At 43.8% G+C, this 7,756-nt stretch overlaps 1 protein-coding gene across 2 annotated transcripts in view; it reads left to right on the forward strand.

Annotated features, from left to right (window-relative positions):
• SHLD1 (shieldin complex subunit 1) overlaps positions 1-7,756 on the forward strand; it is an 86,114-nt gene that overhangs the window by 28,380 nt on the left and 49,978 nt on the right. The gene's annotated exons all lie outside the window — the stretch shown is intronic.

Genomic DNA, 7,756 nt, shown 5'->3' on the forward strand with positions numbered 1-7,756 from the left:
ACTCCCCCCCCCCCCCCAGATCCCCCAGAGACCAAAGTAGAAGGAATCTGATGGAGGGAAGAAGCTATAGCTCAAAGTGTGCACCAAGGAAAACCGAAGGGAGTAGTGGTTCCTGAAGGTATAGGGAGGGGGAGGGGACCCCCTACAATAAACCGAGTAATTAATTAGAGCTCTGATAGGAATAGCCTGGGAGGCTGGCAGCCTCTCACATCCCAGACATAGTGAAATCAGGAGTGCTCTATTTTAATATTTAGAAAATTTTTAATGTTTAAAAATATTTGATGTGCTGTGGAAATTACATGAAGTCTATAAAGTCCTGTGTTCAAAATCACTGTGCCTAGTACAGTGCCTGGTACACATTATGTGCTCAGCAAATACTAACTGAATTGAATAGCAGCACCAAACTTACCATAGGAAAAAAGCAAACGCTACTGTGTTGAAAGTAATCCTAAATAATCATAAATCCTTATCAGCATCAGCATCAACATCAACAACAGCAGCCCCCTGTTATCCTGTTTCATAGGTAAAGTTGGTTTTGGAAATAAGTCAATGTCCTGGCCCCTTGTGAGGTCACTCTCAGGAATTCCTCCAGCAAGCTGCTAGCATCAGAATAAAAGACATGTCCATTACGGGGATTTAGGTCCTGGCTTCCTTTGCTTCCTAGCTGAATCCTTACTTTTCCTTGTAGCCTCCTTGACCCACCCACCATGCCTTCTTTCCTCACTCTCTTCAGCTTTGTGAGAGGACATCCCTCTCTGGGATGGGCTGATGGCCCATCTGTCTGCATCAGGTCTCTGGGGAGAGGTTAGAAGTGCATTCTGGACTCAGAGCGCCTGGGTCCAGATGCCACCCACTCACTCTATAACTTTGAGCAAGTTACTCAAGCTTTCTGGGCCTCCTTTGCAAAATCTGAATAATAATAGTGCTACATGGTAAGGCCCTGCGGTGAGTAGCCAATGAGGCGACATTGAGACAGCTCTGGAATGGGGCTTGGCCCTTAGTGATACCCGGTCTGTGCTGTGAGTCGTGGGTCGTCATTGTTGCTGTCCATCCCATCTTTCCTCCAAGCTCTGTTCCCACCAGCTCCCAGGACTTCCCCCGGGAGGGATCCCCATCTCTCTGCCTACTCTTCCTGAGCTGCATGGTGGTCTTTTTGATTTGGTGTGTTTTGTTTTGAGTCAGTTTCCCAATACCTCAGAGTCCCATGATATCTTTGTAGGGCTGGCTTAGTGTCAGCTTATTTCTAGCTTTTAACCCACATTCCTTCAAAAAGGATTACATGGCTCTGTGCCCTGGTTTCCTTCTCTGTGAAACAAATAATGCCTTTTTCTTCCCCTTTCCCAGGGGTTTTGGTTTTCTTTTTTCCTCGGCTCTCCTTTTATTTTATGCCAACTTGTCAACTTTTGTGTGTCCTTAAAGCCACCTTCAGGCCTTGATGGGAAGAGGTACAGGTATTAATAAATAAAGAAGCACATAAATAAAATAAAGAGTAGTTATGAAAGTGCTGGAAGAATTTCAAAGCATCACACATACACAAGACATTTTTAGTCAGTAAGTGGCAGAGATTGGAAAATCCACTCTGTCATTTTGTCTTTTGAGCTTAGAAATGTTCAAATCCTTGTAGACTTCAGCTGATATTTACAGAAAATAGAATATAAGAAAAATGTGGAGAAGACATATTTGCTTTGGTCCTTAAAGAGAGAAGTTCTGAAATAATCAAGCGGCAGAGCTAAGAATATGCTTTTAAAACATGTGGCCACAAGTTCTTAAAGGGAAGAATTAACATAGAGATGACAATAAATCTCTCGCCCTTAGGCAGTGTTCACTGCAAAGGTCACACAAGAAAATGATGACAAAAAGAGTGTGATGTCTCCGCTAACTAGTAATCCTGATCCCTGACATTTATTGTTTTCTTTGCCTTATCCCATAAGCAAGGTGGTGGGGGTGGGGGGGAGGTGGGTGGAGAGATACTATGGTTAGCCTCGTTTTACAGTTGAGAAAACTGAGTCCCAGCTAAGTTATTTAACTGAGGCTGTGTTAGGAGTAGGCATCCTTTCTCGGGAGCTTGGTCAGTGATTACTTCTTGGAACGTCGTTCCCTACTTAACCAGGTGATTCCTTCAAGCCTTTTGATATAGCAGTGCTTCTTGAAGTTTCTTCGAATGGTTATACGATAACGTTCTCTGTCACGCATGCTACAGGGCCAGGGCCCGTGCCAAAACAAAGTGAAATGGGTTACAACTTGCTCAGGCTCCCATCTGGCCTGTTTACCAGCCCTGGCCATCCCTTCTCACTTCCCAGATTTATTTGCCCTTAGTGAATAAGTAAGCCCATAACACTTGCAACTCAAAAGGGGCTGTACTTTGTTTTTAACAAAAGTTAAAAATTTTTTTTTAAATATTTATTTTTGAAAGAGAGAGAGGGAGAGAAAGAATGTGAGTGGGGGAGGGGCAGAGAAAGACAGAGACACTGAATCCGAAGCAGGCTCTAGGCTCTGTGCTGACAGCACAGATATGGGTCTTGAACTCACAAACCCGTGAGATCATGACCTGAGCCAAAGTCGGATGCTTAACCAGCTGAGCCACCCAGGCGCCCCAAGAGAGGCTGTATTTTGAGACAACATTCTTGAAGGCATGAAGACATTTGTGCTTCACCTTGGTTCAGTTGCAGATCTCTTTGAGAATCTGATAGAATAAAAAGCTTTTCCCAGGGGGGAAGGCAGGAGGCTTCAAATGTGGCATGGTTTCAGGGGAACCCCCTAGAAGGCTAGGTCTCAAATTTAACATTTAAAGGAATAAAATGAGAATCCCAAAAGCAGGTGACGGTGGGCTTGCCGTTGGGGTGTCAGAGCCTGTGTCCTGCCTCAGTCAAAAGAGGAGCTGCCGGCTCCCGTGCTGGGTTGATAAAATTAATGCAAAACATTAGCACAGAGCAAGAAAAACATAACCAGTTTGTGTGGTCTCCCTTGTGTTTTTTTATGTGACTATCAGTTTCTGCAGGCCAGCCTTGTTGGCTCTGGGTCTGTGATCCTTCGCTGTGTTACAGCTGATCTGTGCTGCAGGAGAATATGTCAGTCACGGCCTGACAGAACATGTACCCCAGGAATTTCCTGGTGAGAGTTGCCCGGGATGAAGGTGCCCATCAGCCATCCCTGTCACCTAGTCCCATCTCCCAGTGCCACTTGACACTTTGTGACTGGCATGGAAACACCTGCTGGTGCGTCAAACAGGAGTTTGTATTAAGAAGCAGGGTGTGTTCCGTTTGGCACAAGAGGCTTCCTGTTGACTTCTGGAAGTGTTTGCAGGCACGCGGTGAATGACAACACACAGCCCAAGAGCTCCCACTTACTCAAAACTCCTCGGCAGTTTGCTCACCGGAGAGAGGGGTGCGTGCTGGTGGTGAGCTAGAGCCTATGCCCCCCAGCGGGCACCCAGGCGATGCTCCGGTGATCGGCGCAGAGAAAAACCAAAATCTTAACAATGTGAACCCCAAATGCCCTTGTTCCCTTCGAGAAGATAGTACTGTCCCAGGCTCGGAAAGCTGTACCTTCATGCCTAACTTAGGGTCTAATGGTCATGAGTCTGCAGGGTGATGATAGTGTTTCCCCTTCTTTCTCTTCTTTCTCAATCAGTGCCCCAGCCCCACCTTTTGCATTGTTTAGGAAAGTAGGCCTTTCTACAGCAGTACATTGTATCACTTTCCTTTTTATGTAGTATCTTTTTTTAAAAACATGTTTATTTATTTTGAGAGAGAGAGAGAACCCACATGTGTGAGTACAGGTAGGGGAGAGTCAGAGAGAGAGGGAGAGCGAGTGAAAACCAGCAGGCTCTGTGCTGTCAGTGCAGAACCTGTTGTGGGGCTCAATCTCACAGACCACGAGATTATAACCTGAGTTGAAATCAAGAGTTGGACGCCTAACGCCACCCAGGCGCCCCTTTATATAATATCTTTTTAAAAATGGAGATGTGATTGACATATAACGTTATAGTAGTTTCAGGTGTACAACATAATGATTCAGTATATGTATACATTGCAAAATGATCACCCCAAGAAGTCTAGTTAACATCCATTCAGTTCCTTAAAAAAACGAGTAAAAGGAAGATTATTTGAGACAGAAAACAAAATAGGAATGTAAGTACTTGAACTCTCCACTAAATTTGTGATCAGACAGAGGTGGGTCTAACATGGTAGGACTGATGGCTGGGCCTGGGGACCTCCATTTCTTGGTCAAATGGGGAGAAAGTACAACCTTTGGGGTTTGAAGGGCCTTGTTTTTACTTGGTGTCCTTAGGTGTGTTAAAGAACCTCTCTGAGCCTCAGTTTTAAAATCTGTTTTATGGGGATAATAGTACCTACCCAAGGAAGTGGGGCACACAAAGGTGTCATATATGACAGTCCCACCCCACACTTTAAAAAACTCTTCAAGGGTCAGGCTCAGCGGTCTATGATATATGCACTTATGGGTTATATCTTCTTCCTCCCAGTTGAAAATGAAAACACTTGCCTCTTCTTCTGCCATTCCTATATCCCTTCCTGTGTGATGGTTAAGAAGCACTGATCATTTCCTGTATTACTGTGAGGAGGCAGATTCCCTGCAATAAATGTCCCAGTCCGTTTCTACTCTTATCAGTCAGACATACAGTTTTGATAAACTACTTCCCAAGTGCTGAAGGAGTTCGGTTAGAAGAAGGGTTGCAATGTCCTAGGGACTGGTTGAGATTACTGGCCTCTGCTTCCGGCCGTGGACAGGGAGATTCAGCATCTCCATGTCACTGTGGAATGATGGGAGAGTTGGCCTGCCCCTGTTATGTTGCTGAGTCCAGGTACCAATATGCCTTAGCCTGTATTTGTGTTTTCGTGTGTGCAGGACTTGTGAACTAGGTAACCTGGGGCTGCCGAAGGAGGGTGCAGAGTGGTGGCTGTGATGATTGCCACATGTTGTATCTTTTTTAAAAAATTTTTTGTAATGTTTATTTTTGTGTGAGAGAAAGCGAGAAACAGAGTGTGAGTGGGGGAGGGGCAGAGAGAGAGGGAGACACAGAGTCCAAAGTAGGCTCCAGGCTCTGAGCTGTCAGCACAGAGCATGATGTGGGGCTCAAACTCATGAACCATGAGATTATCACCTGAGCTGAAATCGGATGCTTAACCGACTGAGCCACCCAGGTGCCCCTGTTGTATCTTTCTATTGCTAGACTTGCTTTTAGTGTCTGAGAGTAAGTGGTCTTGTAACCATTCACGGTGATTTTCTGTCCAGAGTTCTCATTTTGCTCATGCACATGCTGGCTTAAACGTCTGCTGGCTGGCAGCTGCATGCCAGGACAGTGCCCGCCTCTCTCAGCTGGAGCCCCACGGGGCCGTGCCTCTCCTTTGCGCCTCCTGTCCCTCTCCTCTGCTGGGCTGAGGGCAGCTCTTGGCCACAGTTGATTGTGCTTGAACTAGTGATTCAAAACTGGCACGATGATATCATTGGTTTAAAAAAATTTTAAATCCAGAAATATAAACTACTAACTTCCAAAAATATTCCTGAAAATAATATCCATCCCTATGTATATATATAAAACACTGCATTATTCAAAGCAGCTTTGTAAGTTATTAGAGTCCTATTTCTGTGCAGTGTTCCCATTTTGGCAAGTCACATGCCCTAGAATTATTTTAACATTGCTGGAAAAAGAGGCTCCCCTTAGACTTCCTTTGTGAGGATATAGCCTTTCTTTGTAGGCTTCAGGATTCATGTTCCCTAGAAGCCATTAGGGATTTCAGGCAATGAGCTAGAGAGAATAAATCCAAACCATATCTTTCTTCTTGTTGAATACTTACTGCATTGTCTTTGAAGGGAGGTCCCCATTTTGGTATATGTATGATAGTTATGATACTTATCATGAAGGCAATAATGATCCTTTAAAAAAAATTTTTTTAAGTGTTTGTTTATTTTTGAGAGACAGATACAGAGAGACAGAGAGACAGCACAGGCAGGAGAGGGGCAGAGAGAGAGAGGGAGACACAGAATCTGAAGCAGGCCTCAGGTTCTGAGCTGTCAGCACAGAGCCTGATGTGGGTGGGGCTCAAACCCACAAACTGAGATCATGACCTGAGCTGAAGTTGGATGCTCAACAGACTGAGCCACCCANTATCAGCACAGAGCCTGATGTGGGTGGGGCTCAAACCCACAAACTTAGATCATGACCTGAGCTGAAGTTGGATGCTCAACAGACTGAGCCACCCAGGCACCCCAATAGTGATCCTTCTTAAAAAAAAAAAAAAAAGGTAAGGAAAATAAATAGTACAGAAGGTACACAATGAATTGTAAGTCTTGTGTCTCCTCAGTGCTTCTCCCTAGAGGTAATTGTGAATAACTTTTGTGTATCTTTCCAGATGTTTTTTACACGATTATAAGCATAAATGTCTATATAGCTATACATACATATACACATATATTGCACACACAAAACAGCACATGTATCTGTTTTATAGAAATACAAATGTAATTTTATTGTATGTGCCATTTTGTATCTTACTCTTTTCACTGAACGCTATATCAAGGCATGTTGGTATGTTAGTACATTCAGATCTCATATTTTTAGTGGCTACATCATATTCTGTTGTATGGTTGGAATGTAAGTTATTTAATGTGATGTCTATTGATAGATGTTGAGGTTGTACCTACTCTTTTAGTCTTACAAGCAATCTTGTAATGGATTTTCTCATCAATATCTTACCCAATGTATTTGGTTAATGCATACTCTCATTAGTTGAATCACATCTTGAGAATTATATTGCTGTATTTTAAGTACAGGTTTCTGTTTTTAATGTTTTTTTTTTTTTTTTTTATTTCTAGGAGAGAGAGAGACAGCATGAGCAGGGGAGGGTCAGAGAGAGAGAGGGAGTCACAGACTGAAACAGGCTCCAGGCTCTGAGCTGGCAGTCAGCACAGAGCCCGACGTGGGGCTCGAACCCACGAACCGCGAGATCATGACCTAAGCGAAAGTCAGCGCTTAACCGACTAAGCCACCCAGGCGCCCCTTTAAGTACAGGTTTCTTGTGCTATCTACCCGTAAGTAGAGTGTTCCTATGAAAGCTTTCATTAGCCAAAATGGCATAAAGTGAAGATGCAATTACCACTAATTCATATGGAAAAATTTTTGAGCATTCCCAGACTCCAAAAATAACCTCTATTGGGCATTTCTGACATCTTAGGACACACCTTGTTAACAGATGCACAGAATAAGTTGAGATGAAGCACGGATGTCCACAGACATGGTTCAAAGTTATGGCAGCTTGACACAGAGGTTCTGAGTTTAGTTCTCAAGAAGGCGCTTGGTGGGTCTCTTCTCACTTCTCAGGTACAGCTGCACCATAAGCAGTGAATGGTGTTTTTGCCATTTTTTATCAAAGTGAAAATCCTCTTTGGATTTCTTTTGGTTAGGGAAAATAGGTACTAATGAAGGTCTTTCCTAAAAGCAACATGGTGTGACATGAACTTTGGAAAAGTAGGGGATACCTATATTAGTGACTTAGTAGAATTTAGCAGAGAATATTTATAATGAAGCCTAATGACTGGCAAAAAATCTCCTTAAAAAAGTACTAGAGGGGCACCTGGGTGGCTTAGTCAGTCAGTTGAGCATCTGATTTTGGCTCAGGTCATTGTCTTGTGGTTTGTGGGTTTGACTCTTGCATGGGCTCTGTGCTGGCAGCTTGGAATCTAGAGCCTGCTTTGGATTCTCTCTTTCTCTCTCTCTCTCTCTCTCTCTCTCTCTCTC

The sequence above is a fragment of the Crocuta crocuta genome, unplaced genomic scaffold (assembly GCF_008692635.1).
Source record: "Crocuta crocuta isolate KB4526 unplaced genomic scaffold, BGI_CrCroc_1.0 scaffold407, whole genome shotgun sequence".
In the NCBI taxonomy this organism is placed as follows: Eukaryota; Metazoa; Chordata; class Mammalia; order Carnivora; family Hyaenidae; genus Crocuta; species Crocuta crocuta.